This window comes from Perognathus longimembris, chromosome 5 (assembly GCF_023159225.1).
Source record: "Perognathus longimembris pacificus isolate PPM17 chromosome 5, ASM2315922v1, whole genome shotgun sequence".
Lineage (NCBI taxonomy): Eukaryota > Metazoa > Chordata > Mammalia > Rodentia > Heteromyidae > Perognathus > Perognathus longimembris.
The window spans coordinates 36827181-36841111 of NC_063165.1; the positions used below are offsets into that span (position 1 = coordinate 36827181).

The 13931-nt window shown below is 36.3% G+C and overlaps 1 protein-coding gene across 10 annotated transcripts in view; it reads left to right on the forward strand.

The window, feature by feature from the left end:
* The window catches only part of Bbx (BBX high mobility group box domain containing), a 224176-nt gene that overhangs the window by 59491 nt on the left and 150754 nt on the right, over positions 1–13931 (forward strand). Inside the window, exon 1 of one of the 10 annotated variants that reach the window (XM_048346549.1) lies at positions 493–516. The exons of 7 other annotated variants lie outside the window; for them this stretch is intronic. The gene's annotated coding sequence lies outside the window, so the exon portion shown is untranslated. Of the gene's footprint in view, positions 1–492; positions 517–4387; positions 4458–4560; positions 4881–13931 lie in introns of those variants that run through there. 2 more of the 10 variants (XM_048346551.1, XM_048346550.1) reach the window with 2 other exon arrangements.

Sequence of the window (13931 nt, forward strand, 5' to 3'; positions counted from 1 at the left end):
TCTGTGAACACTTGAGCCATAGCACCACTTTTGACTTTTTCTATATATGTGTTGCTGAGGAATTGAACCCAGGACTTCATGTATGTGAGTCAAGCACTCTACCACTAGGCCATATTCCCAGTTCACTTATTTCATTTTTCTGTCCTCATTGTTGGGCTTCTGTTAAGTTCCTCTATTCTGCTGTCCACTATTCTTTTCCTGGGACCAACTTCCTTCTTGACTTCTTTGAAGCCTTTACTTCCTTTAGTCTCAACTATATTGTCTGCTCATTTGTCTCCTCACTTGGGCTCTTTCTACACCTCACTACAGAAAAAGTTGATGGAAATGGAAATGAGATGATGATTGGTGATTGAGAATAAAACTAGTGCTGTAATTGAAACTTTTTTTCTCCTCCAGAGACGCAGTAGTTCTTACTATGCTTGATACTTACATGCCATCTTTTATATCCTAGCTCTGTGACCCATTGCCTTATCAGTCTTGGACAGTTTTTCTTTGCTGTCGAAACAGGATTAAAAAGTAAGGCGTATTATACAAAAGAGCTTATAAATTTGTTGTTATTTAGGTAACTCATTTGTCACCAGTAGTACTAAGAATATTATCACTTTTGATTTCCTGTATATTCTGTAACCACATTTTATATGTGAAGAAATGGAAGTTAAAAAATATTACATTAGGGGGCTGGGAATATGGCCTAGTGGTAGATTGCTTGTCTCACAAACATGAAGCCCTGGGTTTGATTCCTCAGCACCACATATATGGAAAAAGCCAGAAGTGGTGCTGTCGCTCAAGTGGTAAAGTGTTAGCCTTGAACAAAAAGAAGCCAGGGACAGTGCTCAGGCCCTGAGTCAAAGCTCTGTGACTGACAAAAAACCAAACAAAAAACAAACAACAAAAATGTTACATTATTGTATATAGTTATGTCAACTGGATTCCAATCTTGCATGATTCCCGAATACTTGCTCTGGACTAAAAAATGATGGCTCTCAGGAATCATAGAAATGGGCAGGAATGCTGCTGGTCCTTGCTCAACAGTCTTTGTTGATTATAATAGCTGTTTCAGTGGGACAGGGTCGTGTACTAGCAGACTATGCTAGACCTCCCGTCTGGAGGCTTGTGTTTTAATTCTGGCTTTCACCTTGGTTGTTTTGATTTAGAACAATTCTCTTAGACAGATTCAAAGCTTATGCTATATTTATAATCAATAACCTGGAAATAATGATTGAGTTGTATAGAGAATGAGATGAGAACATAACTATAGTAACCAAGAATAACTCATGAAAGAGAATAATACATATGGCATATAAGGTTAATCTCCCCTCTAATGTTATTTGAGAATTATTTACTACTTCTTGAAAGTTAGACTTATTTCATGCTTCTGGAGTATGAAGTTCCTGATGCACTGTGTGAGCTAGGAGCTCAGAACTTAGGCTGTGCAACTATTAAATACTATATTTAGGGAGCATATAATAAAAACAATGTGCATCTGTGCAGGTGATCAGTAAGACAATGGGTTTGATATTAACATGAATGGATTTGCAACTTAAAAATATACTAGGTCTCTTTTGAGTCTAGTTATATCAAAGCACATTGAACTTTTATATAGTTAAATCTGCACTCTGTCACTGATCCAAAGCCTATGTGATGTCTAGAAATAAATGTCACATATGATGTATTTTATAGGTGATAGCTACAGATGATATGATACATCCATCACTTAACCATTGCTATTAGGAATAAGGAGATCTGACTTTTTTGGCTAATTTTCACACCTCTGTTAACTTAAATGGATGGGAAAAGGAACTTCATGCAGGTATTGTATTAGAAGAGCGTGACCCGAAGGGAACAAACCCTACAACATTGTGAGTTTGTTTTTGGTATGGAATCTTTAGGTAAAACATATTCATATCTGGGAACTAATACCATTTTGTTGAGATAGTTTTAGAAAGTGATATTATAATGAAGTTGGTTGGAGCTGAGAGTCTCAGGGGCTAGCAGTTTATGATTACTGGAGCCAGGAGACATGAGGCACGAATTGAACCTTCTCTTGTGCTCAGGCATCCCTCACCTTGCTGGCAGAAATGCAGACAGCCCAAAAGGAGGCTCAGGACTGGTGTTACTAATAATTGCCATGGAAAGCCTTTTCAAGGTTAAGTCATGATGATATAGTCTATTTAAGGTGAGAAAAAGTTTCCCATTTGGAAACATTTTCATGGTGATGAGTTTAAAATTAAGAATCAAAACTTGACATTCAATTAGAAATCGTTTATTTCCCGAGATTCTAGATTGCTGCTTTTATTGTTGTTGTTTGTACACATTTGAAAGTTGTTTGGGAATGGAAGAAGGGTAAACCAAAGTTATGATCTTTAGACTATATTATTTCAGCAAAACATTTTGGAAAACATGTGTTTTCTCAAGTAGTTCTTAACACTTAGTTTTTAAAATTATAAGTATAAATCATTTATAATGATATAGTTTTCATTATATTATAAAGCTTGGAGTTCTTAATGTACTCATTATGTTCTTAAATATATTCAGGTTAGTCAAATACTTTAGTTTATAATACTATTATCCATTTAGAAAGTATTCTTCGGTATGATTAAATTTTAGTGTCTGTTACTTTTTCTTCTTGAACTCTTACTTTTTCTTCTTGAACTCTTTTCTCTCCAGGTTTTATCTTATGTATTATTATGCTTAAAACCCTTTCATTAGCTACTTTATCATATTTCTCTGATAAAAATTAGTTTTTTTAATGACCATATGGCTTTAAATGATTTTTTAAAAAAGCTATAGTTAGTGATGATTAGTACAAAGTAATATCCATTGACTTACAAATTTTGATATGTTAGGTAAAAGTACTTTCATTGAAAATATGCTTCTTAATTAATGTGTTGGTATTTTCCTGTTTCATTTAGCTTAACATTTGTAAATTAATGTCATTCACTGAAGAAAATGTTTAACATTTTTGTTCTTTTTTAATATATACAATGTGAAACTTTGCTTACATAAATAAATTGACAAGAATGAGGGTATTTAACATTCTTACTAATTTTTTGTCTCCTGTTCACATTTGAAATCACAGTGATTATTATTTAAAATTATCTTTAATCATTTATCAGCTGACAGTTCAATTAGGTCATCTCAATTTATTCTAAACAAAGATTGGCAAAGCTACCTACATGGCAAAAGAATGAGTAGGTTAGGGCCATTCACTTTTCCTTTGGCAATATTTCTAATTGTCCCTGTGTCCTGCCCAGAATTGTTGTTAATCCTTCCTATTCTCCCATGGGTGAGGTATGTACCTTCATTGGGTGAAGTATGAGATGTCTGTGGTTAGAAAGGAAAGGTAGAAAAGGCTATACTGTCTAGGCATACTGTAAGACAGGCTAGGTTTGGGAAGTATTACTTAGAAAGTTCATCTACATAGTTATTTATTATCTGTGTGCCCAGATAAGCATTGGAAAGTGAAGTACATCCATAAGTTTGCATGTCTCCAAAGTGCTGGTATTTAGTAGGGTATAGGCTCTTAATTAAAAATACATTTTATTCCTTCTGTGTCCTTTATTTAGAGCAGTGCTGACCCAGGTAAATAGTTTATGCTGTCTAGGGGTAATATCAGGTCTTATTTTGCTTCCATCCATCTGTTAATCATCTTCCATACATCTTCATAATCCTAATTCTCTATAAATTTTCCTAATGAGGATTAGCACTAGAAATCTCTTAACTTTTCCACTATGTATTTTGTATTAATCCTACTCTCATTTGCTAGTATTTTGTCACATCATATCTTAAATAGCTTAATGTAAGAATTGCACTTTTGAGTGAGTAGCACTCAGCCACAGTCATATTTTTTGCCTGTTTTTTTATGGTGTCAGTTCATACAATTATAATTGTACAAGAGATCTCTGATTTTACATTCATCTTTTAATTTTAACTCAAACCAGAGAGGTTAAACCAGTAGTCCAAGGTCACCAAGGTGGTGTGTAAGAAAAATAGAACCTGTGTTTGCTAACTCCCAGTATTACACCCTTTACTTCCTTACACCTTGTGTCTCCTTCTACTAATTGTATTCCTCACTTCAATCCTAATTAATATTTGTTTCAGGGACTGACTAGCTTTGCGACTCAGCATTATTTTTTGAAGAGAAAAAAGCATTGACTTTTTTTTTTAATTGATGACTTTCTCAAACCCTAAATACTCCTTATCCCCTGGTAAATACTTTCTGTCTCCTTGTAGTACACAGCTAGGCAAGCCTGGGGGCTCACAGCCTGGGGCCAGTGGCCCTAGTGGAGGGAGGAGATATTAACAGGTCAGGGTAGAGGTGGATTGGCAGAGCTGGGGCTGGTGGGAGGTGGGAAGCTTACATCATTTCCCTGCAACTGGGCTCTGACCGGGAGGCCTTACTTTCCCCAGTGTAATAGTTTACCAGATTGACAAGAGATTCGTAAAAGAAAGAAAAGGTATGGCTGGATGGATGCACACCCCGTTCATAAATCTGTGGTATTAGTTGAAACTGTCAATAAGTAACTAGAAGCAGCCTAGACTATCTGTGCCTCGCTCTCCCCTAGCTCAGTTCCTTTCTGCTCCGCCCCATCCCTGCTCTCTGCTGCTCAGATCAGCTTCCTGCTTCTCTGAAAGCTGTTCTATAAAGCTGGTCTGCCTGCTTTCACTGGAAGCATTATATTCTTAAGACTGAGTCGGGTTTTGTTGGAAGTATTGTTGATTTGGGTCTCCTTGGGGGATGGAAAGTGAGGGAGGACTTTAAAGGAAGAAAGAGGCAGGCTGAAAAAGCAAAATCATCAAGAATTTTGTTGTCACATCGTGCCGTGCCGGTGTTACAGCCAGCTCTATAGACTGCTGCACTGAAAACATTTCTATGAGAGGTATGTGCCTGAAAAATGGAAAGGTGACTGTTGGCTGTGGAGCAAAACTGCGTGTCCAGCAGCTGCTCAGATGTCTGTATAATTGTAATTCAAGTATTTTGATATGAAAATGGCAATCATTACATGAAACTTATACCCTTAACTAGCTTAATAGTTAAGAAAAATATTAACTGTGTGCTTCGTCCCCACGTCAGGACTGCTGATTTGCTCCTTAGGGCTGAATAAATCTATTGAAATCCATAGTGTTTTTCCAGGCTCTTTTGGTGGTGGTTTTCTGTAAACAAGATGATGGTCTTTAATACCTCTCTCATTATTTATGAACCACATGACAAAGATTAATGAGAGAAACTTCAAGTAGCTTAAAAGAAGCTTCAGATTCATTACAAGCTTTTTACACTGACAGATTGCAAAAGTAAAAGGAAATGGGTGTTTTACTGTGATCTAAAGTGAAAGTTTTAAAGTTTAGAGGGTGTATTACATCGAAGTGGAAAAATATGTAGTGGCCACTAAAATTTGAAGTACTACCCACCTACTATCTATGCCTGGCCAGAAGACTTGAACACACGTGAGTGTATCTTTTCAAAGGAGATTAGGAAACCTGTATGAATGTATATATCCAGAAGTCAGAGAAAAGGATTAAGAACTACAACTGAAGGAACTGTGGAGAACTGTTTATTGATTACCCAAACTCCAGGCTATTTGTTACAAAAAGTTTTAAAAAATATTTAAAGCACGAAAACATGACTATTTTGCCATGTATGTTGGATAAGTTATTAATGTTTCAAAGTATATTCTGCTCGATTTCAATTATTTTATCATGGAACAAACTACAAAACTCTGATTTGAGCATGTTTAAAATTTCTTTTACAACATTTAGAAACTAAATTGTATAAGCTTTACGTATGAAGTGGCAGTATTGTTCTTTTCCACAAAAAAAGTGCTTAAATCTTGAAACCCATTTTCAGGAGTAGACCTTGCTAAATAAAGCTAAATTCCTTTCCTTGTGAGTATTCCTCTCTTTGAATAAAGTTTAAATTGTATTTCTCCTGAAATATTTGCAAAAAGGGATTAATTTTCATGACCATAGAGGATAATGCTGAGTTGGTTCTATGGCTGGGGGGGTATGTTGCTCAACTACTGAATACTGGTTTTGCACCTTCAGGCCCTAGACTCAACCTCAGCATCACAAAAGAAAAACACAAACAAGTGAATGAATGAAAGAATAGACATTTCTGCATGAGAAAAATGACCTGGTGACTGCCAAGGTCCTCTTCACATTGGTCATTTTCTAGTGCAGCTTCATAGTGGAAGCTTTAGGAGAACTTTGATTACTTGCTATTATTGCCTAGGCTCTGTCCTAGAGATTCTAATTTCATGGGATGTGTTGGGGCACGTATTGATAGGTTCAGCATTAGTGTCAGATATTTCTAGTATGGACATAATTGACAACAGTTGCACCACTGTGAGCATTCTAGTAGTGATTCCTTTTGTGTAGTTCATATTAACATCCAATCTGCTTTGACATATGCCCTGTTTGGTTCAGACTCCTATGTCACCTAACAGCTAATCAGATACTTAATATCATCTCTCCCCAAGACCTTTTCAAGGCTAAATAGTTCTAGTTCCCCTATTCTGCAGACTCATTTTCTAGTTCTTTTAGTGTTCTAGTCACTTTTCTTACAGGAATTGCCAATATCACTCTTAAGCAGGGTGCCTTTGTCTGGAGCCCATCATTGTCTGTGGGCTATGGCATGGGATACTGAAGCCCTCTCATTCTGGATGCTACATTTGTGTTTTAAATGGCTAAGATGTATCAGCTTGTTGGGTGTAATCTGAATTTGCTGACTCTTTGGAGCTTGACTGAAGTCAGATAAAGTTTTTTAGATTTTTTTCACACGAACTGTTAGGCCTCTCCTATCCTATGTTTGTAGGTCTTTCTTTTCCAATGTAGTTCTAGAATTTACAGGTCATACTTGTGAAAAAGGGAGAAAAGCAAATCAATCAACTTATTCTTCATAGGGGAATAACAGAGCCAAACTGGATGTCAGAAGTTTATCATAAGCATATAACAGCAGTATTAGAGAGTGGTCTTGTGGCTCATTTAATATTGTTAACCCATCTCTCAAGAGTATGTCTTGATTCATTACTCAAAACTTGGTTTTGAACGCCAAATGTTGGTGTTCAACATTTGGTCAAATGCTTTTCCATAATAAAAGTATATCTAAGGTATTCTTCTGGAATAAAAGGAAATGTGTTGTACTTGTCATAATATTCTTGATTAAGACAGATAGGAAACGCGTTGCCAATAGTAGGTAACTTGTCTAAGATCATGTAGTTCACTACTCTTCTCTTTGTATGCATGCCTAAGTGCTGGTGCAGTTTGCCAGATAAACAGAGAAACTTCATAGAAAACAGAAAGGCAATATGTTGGTTCCTTATTTTCTTTTTCTGAATATTTAACATTTAACTTCATAGCATTTTCTCATGTGGACTAACCATGTGTAGAAAAACCACGTGTATTTTATTCAAAGTAAGAAAAGTTAATAAAATAAATAGTAATATTAAGGCCTCAAGTTAATTTCATAAAATAGTCTTAAGAATTTGGATATCTAGTATCCTTTGAAGATTTAGATCCACACCACCTGCCCTTCTAGTCTCTTTCTCTGTGACTCTGTCTTTGTCTCTATTTCTGTCTGTCTCTGTCCCTTGCGCTCCTCTGACTATCTTTGTTGCTCTTTTTCTTTTGCCTTATACACACCTAGCGTTCATGACAGAGTAACATGAATTTGCTCTTAAGGAATCACAGCATGGAAAGCTTTTGCATGTTAATGGAGAGGTATATATAGAGAATCTCCAGATTTTGCAGAGAAAGGAGGTAAGGCATCTTAGTATATAAAACATACTTAGTACATAAGCCATATTTAGTAAATACTTGAGTGCTACCTACCTTTCCCCAATATTCTTTTCTTTTTCCCATAGGAATTGAATTTTATTTTTCTTATCCTAAGCTTTGCTCTTGGGCACTTTAACAGTGTTGAAAATGGAACAGCTTTTTCAAGAATACCTATTACTTTAGAAGAGCTTCGTTGATATAGTAAAAGCTCAAAAAAAAGCAGGTTTATTTATTTTTTGCTCTCGACTTATAGGAATATAAGCTCCTTTTCTCCCTTTTGAAAAATAGATTTTTAAGCAGTTTAGAGAACAAAACAAAACAACCAAAACAGTGTTTCCAAAGAATAGGGCTAGGCCATATACTTTGACATTTTAATGCCCTCATCTTCCATAGAGTCTGCTGAAAATTGATGCCCTTGAATATCTGATAAGACCCATTATCACTAATCAAAAATTTGGTTGTATTCACTATATTGTACTTATTAAAGGAAAGTATACTTTGATACATTTAGACAGGTTTTCAGTAGTAGTAACTGAAAAAGGTTTCAACTAAAGGCCACATGCTTGCTAGGAAAATGCTCTGCCTTTTGACCCATACCTCTAGCCCTGCTTTTGTTGGTTACTTGGGAGATAGAGAAAACTTGTATACTTAGCTGGCCTGGAGCCATAATCTTTCAGATCTCATTCTTCTGAGGAGCTACTGATGCCCAATTAAGACAAAGATTTATAAGTAAATTTACTCAGCCACACTAGGTTATTTCTCTTTCAGTTTGTTCAATACAAGTTTGTGTTTTCTTCACAGCTCAGAAATCCTTGGATTTATTAATCCAAAGAGGTGTAACATCAGCAGCAATATTACCTTATAAAGTTGCATTTTTAGAGTACCCTTTGCTCCCTCTGCCCCAGTAGTTTCACATTTCTATTTTGCAGCATATTTTATGTGATTCCATTAATATTTAGATTTTTCTGTGACTTTTCATCTTATCTCATATCCTGGACTCCATTGTTATGGGCTCTGTAATGGTATTTTTAACCCAATGTTGTTTTTTTTATAAACAGAAATATAAAGATTGGATGTATATAGAATCTTGAGTCAATTATGTGTTAGATAGAGAACTGTACAGTAGAGAGCTTGGTGGTATAGTGATTATCATGGCTGCTTTCCAGAAACATATAGCCAAAAAACTGTAGTATGAACAATAGGTAAAGATATGGTTACTAGTAGAGATAGCTAATTCTTGCGTGGTACTCAGTATAAAGTATCCATATTTAATTTGAAACCAGAGATGGGGTGTTATAAAGAAGAACCCCAAGCCTAGGAGTTTGGAGGACATGTAGTTAATTTCAGAGTGTGCATCTGTGTCAATCAAGGGGGGGAAAATTTGAAGGGTTAAAAATTTGACCTTACTAAATTACTGTTTAGAGAGAAATTTAAATATATTTTAACCTCAGAGTGGTTACTTTTTATATGATGCATTCTTGCAGACATTTTCATGTTAAAAAATTATTTTCATTATTTAGAGACTAGGTAGAGGTAGAGTTTAACACACTTTAAAGAGTGCCAGATAGATAAACTGTAGGATCAATAGAACATGTTATTTTTCAGAGTGAACATAAAAACTTCTAAAAATAAGCTTATACTTATATATGTACATATAGGTATATAAACAGTTACAATTATATTTATGAGGGGGCTGGGAATTTGGCTTAGCAGTAGAGTGCTTGCCTTGCATGCATGAAGCCCTGCGTTCGATTCCTCAGCACCACAAAAACAGAAAAAGTAGGAAGTGGTGCTGTGGCTCAAGTGGTAGAGTGCTAGCCTTGAGCAAAAGGAAGCCAGGTACAGTGTTCAAGCCTTGAGTTCAAGCCCCAGAACTGGCAAAACAACAAAAAATTATATTTATGAGGTTTCTCCTAATGCTTATTAAGTGGCAGAGATTTGTCATAAAATTTACTAGGTTGTAAGTATTCATGTAACTAATTGTTACAGTTTATGAGTGACAAAGCCTCTGACTAGAATTAGCATTACTATAGCTCATATTAAGAAAGCTGTAGAGAATATATACAGCCAGCACTTACCAAGTAGGCTTAATTTAACCTAAATAAAATACTAATCAAATTTGTGTGATTTACATACTGAAAAGTAATATATTGATTTTTTTTTTACTTTAGATGTTGTCATTGTATGAATTTTAGATTTTTTTTTTTAAACATTAAGAGTTAGTTTGGCTGTATTTGAAGTTATAGGCATGCCTTTTATTTTTTTATTTTTTTTTTATTTTTGGCCAGTCCTGGGCCCTGGACTCAGGGCCTGACCACTGTCCCTGGCTTCTTCCCGCTCAAGGCTAGCACTCTGCCACTTGAGCCACAGCGCCGCTTCTGGCCGTTTTCTGTATATATGGTGCTGGGGAATCGAACCTAGGGCCTCGTGTATCCGAGGCAGGCACTCTTGCCACTAGGCTATATCCCCAGCCCCTTTTATTTTTTTTTAACAAGGACCTGCCCTAATTTGAACTCTGAGGAAACCTGACTTAGGCAGATGGTAAGCTAAGATCCTCTGAGTAGATAACCAGGTAATTTGGAGTGAGAGTGGAAGGAGTAAGTGAAAAGGCCCGGAAGTGAATATTGCAAAAATGCACTGGAGAAACTAAAAAGTCTTATTGTGGCTGGAGTTCAAAAATGAATATGAAGAGAGTGGCATGATATAAGATGGAAACCAGAATACTTGGGATTTTTGTGCTTTGAAGATATAGTAAGCACAGTGCTAACGTTGAAAATGTTTTAGTTAAGGAGTGAGTTACTAGATTTACATTTTACAGAAATGAGCCTGGTGGTTGCTACTGGCGGAATACCTTTGACGGGGTACAACTGAGGTTGTAGAAATAAGTTGGGAGCCAATTACAACAAGTGACCACAGTTGAAACAGGGAAATCTCCAAGGAAAACACATCTAGGGGGATATAGGGAGAAAGACAGTATGTTTAAGATTAATATTGAGGTGCCTGGGAGATATCTAGATTGAGATACACATTTTAAGTATGTCTGGACATTAGAAAAGAGAAATGAGCTTGAAATACAAGTTTGGCAATCACTGGTAGTGAATGAAGTCCCTACTGAATGAGATCAGCTAAGGAGGAATATAGGGAAATAGATAGCATGGACTTCATAAACCTTGCTTGAGCCCCACAAAGGAGAAACCTCTATTTATGGACAGCAAAGACCACACTACTTAGCACATTTTTTGTTTTGGTTTATTATTGGTTTATAATTTTATTTTCACTAACCTTTTTTTTGTTGTTGTTTAATCTTGAAGTATTTGTAGATTTACATGCAGTTACCAGAAATATCTGCTCTTTACCTGGGATTCCCCAGTGGTAACTTCCTATAAAATGACAGTACAGTATCACAACCAGCCTATTGACACACACACACACACACACACACATACACTCACACTCACACACACACACACACACACACACGCACAGTCAAGATGAAGAACTTTTCCATCCCCTCAGGATTCCTCAGATTGTCCATTTTATGGTCACATCCATTTTCCTTTTGCCTTCAACCCTTTATAATTCCTGGCATACACTACTTTGGTGCTCATTTTTTTTTTTTTTTTTTGGCAGTCCTGGGCCTTGGACTCAGGGCCTGAGCACTGTCCCTGGCTTCTTTTTGCTCAAGGCTAGCACTCTGCCACTTGAGCCACAGCGCCACTTCTGGCCGTTTTCTGTATATGTGGTATTGGGGAATTGAACCTAGGGCTTCATGTATTCGAGGCAAGCACTCTTGCCACTAGGCCATATCCCCAGCCCTGGTGCTCATTTTTATAGTACTGTCATTTGAAGAATTTTTTAGGAATGAAGTTACGTAGTAGGAAGTCTTGAGATTGACTTATTTTTACTTAGCATAATTCTCTGGAGATTTGTGCAAAGTTGTCTTTATCAGTAGTTCCTTATTTATTTATTTTATTTTTTCCTCAGTCTTGGGGCTTAAACTAAGGGCCTCTTTCGCCTAAGGCTAGAGCTCTTCCACTTTGAGCCACAGGTCACTTCTGGTTTTTGAGTAGATAATTGAAGATAAGGGTCTCACAGGGACTTTTCTCTCTTGGTTGGCTGGCTTCTAACTCTGATTCTCAAATCTCAGCCTTCTGAATATCTAGGATTACAGGCTGGCATCTGGCTCCTTTTTTACTTTGTTTAACTTTTTGATACATCTAGGCTTTAGACTCAGGGCCTGGTGCTTGCTTTATTAATGCCCTACCACTTGACCTATGCCTCCAGCTTAGGTTATCTTGGAGATGGAACTTCACAGACTTTTCTGTGTAGGCCTGCCTCAAGCTGAAATCTTCAGGATTTCAGACTCTTGAGTAGGTAGGATTACAGGTGAGAGCCACCAGCATGTTTTTGTTGTTATTGTTGCTGCTGACTAGTATTTCTTGCCCTAGAGATATGTTTTATTCATTTGTTTAAACACATCTGGATTGTTTCCAGTTTTAGGCTCAAAGTAATACTGCTAATCAACATTCATGATTTTAACATGAAAAATTGCCAGGAGTACAGTTGTTGGGCTATAAGATAATTGCATATTCAGTATTCTTTAGGAAAACACTAGATGAGTTTTTTAGAGTGGCTGTATTATTTTCATTCCTGCCACAATAAATGAACAATTAGCTTTTCTGTCTTCTTACCAGCATTAAGTATTATTTTTTTAAAGCTGTTTCAGTGGGTGTATAGTAATTTCTTGTGGTTTAAATTTCTTTTCTGTTATAGCTAATAATATTGAATATTTTCTCATTTGCCATTTAAAAAAATCTCCCTTGTTAAATTGCCTGTTTGGTCCATTGAACTGTATATTTTACTGTTGTGTTTCGAGAGCTCTTTATATGTTCTAGATATGAATACTTTGTTAGATATATGGTTGGCATGTAGTTTTTTGTCTGTAGCTTATCTTTTTATTTTTAACAGGTTTTGTCAGAGTAAAAAAGGTTTTTAATTTTTTTTTTTTTTTTTTTTTTTTTGGCCAGTCCTGGGGCTTGGACCTGGCTTCTTTTTGCTCAAGGCTAGCACTCTGCCACTTGAGCCACAGCGCCGCTTCTGGCCGTTTTCTGTATATGTGGTGCTGAGGAATCGAACCCAGGGCCTCATGTATACAAGGCAAGCACTCTTGCCACTAGGCCATATCCCCAGCCCCAAGGTTTTTAATTTTGAAGACTCCTACTTTATTAGCTTTACCTTTTATGGATGTATTTTATGTCAAGTCTAAGCACACAAATTTAACCAAATGCAGATTATAAACATTTTCTTGTTTTTGTTTTGTTGTTTCAGTTTGTTTTTAATTTTCAAAAGTTTTTATTTTCTTTTTTTATTTTACTTTTTTCATCTTATATCTGAGTCCATGATTCATTTTGAATTAATTTTTGTTTGCAAAATTTTGTTTGAATTAATTTTTGTTTTAGGTTTAGGTTCTGTTTTTGTTCATAGATATCCAGTTCAGAATCATTTGTTTGAAAAGGCTATTCTTCCTCCAGTGAATCATTTTTACTCTTATTAAAAATAAAATGGGCTTGTGTATGTGGATCTGTGACTGTGTCCATTCTGTTAAGTTGTTCTGGGTGTCTCTGATATCATGTATTCTTTTTTTTTTTTTTTTTTTTTTTTGCCAGTCCTGGGCCTTGGACTCAGGGCCTGAGCACTGTCCCTGGCTTCTTCCCGCTCAAGGCTAGCACTCTGCCACTTGAGCCACAGCGCCGCTTCTGGCCGTTTTCTGTATATGTGGTGCTGGGGAATCGAACCTAGGGCCTCGTGTATCCGAGGCAGGCACTCTTGCCGCTAGGCTATATCCCCAGCCCCTGATATCATGCATTCTTGATTGCTGTCTTATCAGATAGACTGATTCCTCACACTTATATCTCTTTCTCAAAATCATTTTAGCTACTCGAATTCCTTTACCATTCCATACAAAATTTGGAACCATGCTGGCTCTATCTACTGATCCTACAGATTTTTATTTTATTTTATTTTTTTTGCTGAGATTTTAATAGAGACTTATAAGCCTGTAAATTGGTTTGAGGGCATCTCCTATCTTGGGTGCTTGAAAAACAGTGTGATGTTGGGTCAAATAAGTGTTCTGTAAATGTCAGTTAAGTCCTGTGGAT